Raw genomic sequence first — 956 nt, 5'->3', positions numbered from 1 at the left:
CACATCTGCTTGGGCGCCTCATTCCATTGACACCCGGGTGGACCACGGGCTGGAGATGGACACCTGACGGAAGAACCTTCTGTTTTCTAGCCAGCACCCTACTCCCCGCCAGCAAAGAGAGCCAAGTATCCTACTGTAGTGCAATTTTAAATACGACTTAGAGGAAATGTAGGAGAATCTTCAAAAGCAGATGCGTTTGGGCACAGTTGTTTCCGCCCGGTTTCGAACCGGGGACCTTTCGCGTGTGAGGCGAACGTGATAACCACTACACTACGGAAACCCGAACGCTTGTTTCTTCCTCTTCTCCAATAGAGAATAGATTTTTTTCTGGCTACCTCAGGTTCAGTAACATTGAACTGATCTTTTCTTTCGAGAATTTCTCAGGGCTACTGCGCCTTTCTATTTGTTCAAATCAATAATATTGGAGGCAATTAGTCACACCAAGGAAATACTACGCTTAGGGTTAGAATCGCTTTCTAAACGTAGGACAGAAATTTTAGGCAGCCTGGGGATATGGTAGATTTCAGAAAAATTCTTCGATTTTGTCCTATTTTGGTTTATCCGACCTGAGAAGGTTCTATGATGTCCATCTCTTGGGTGCCAGAAAATGATCCCAGGAAAACAACCGGGGTCCGGTGGACTGGAACTCTGGAAACTGCCCATTCTGTGCCAGGCTGCATTTAACCTACAGAAACTGGGGGGCGGAAAGGGGGATGTGCCCACTTGTCTGCCAGGCAGAGCTAGGACTGTGCATGGAGAAGGGAGGATCGTACTTCCTATGACTGGACTCAGAGCCCAGAGCGTCTAAAAGACGTCAAGTGGCCCCCTGACATGGAATGTGTATGCTCAGTGTCCACGTCTGTCACTGTTTTATAACAGGAGGAGGACCACTGTGATAACTGAAAGGCAGACCACGACTCAAGGGGTCTTGCCAGCAGCCTTTGGAATGGTGACTG

The 956-nt window shown here is 48.4% G+C and overlaps 1 non-coding gene across 1 annotated transcript; it reads right to left on the bottom strand.

The window, feature by feature from the left end:
* Positions 1-207: 207 nt before the first annotated feature.
* TRNAV-CAC (transfer RNA valine (anticodon CAC)) lies at positions 208-280 on the bottom strand. The gene has a single exon. It is a non-coding gene; the product is annotated as a tRNA-Val (tRNA).
* Positions 281-956: the final 676 nt, after the last annotated feature.

This window comes from Equus przewalskii, chromosome 19 (genome assembly GCF_037783145.1).
Source record: "Equus przewalskii isolate Varuska chromosome 19, EquPr2, whole genome shotgun sequence".
Taxonomy (NCBI): Eukaryota; Metazoa; Chordata; class Mammalia; order Perissodactyla; family Equidae; genus Equus; species Equus przewalskii.
Note: the sequence above shows the minus strand (reverse complement) of the source record. Positions and strands in the feature narration are given on the sequence as shown.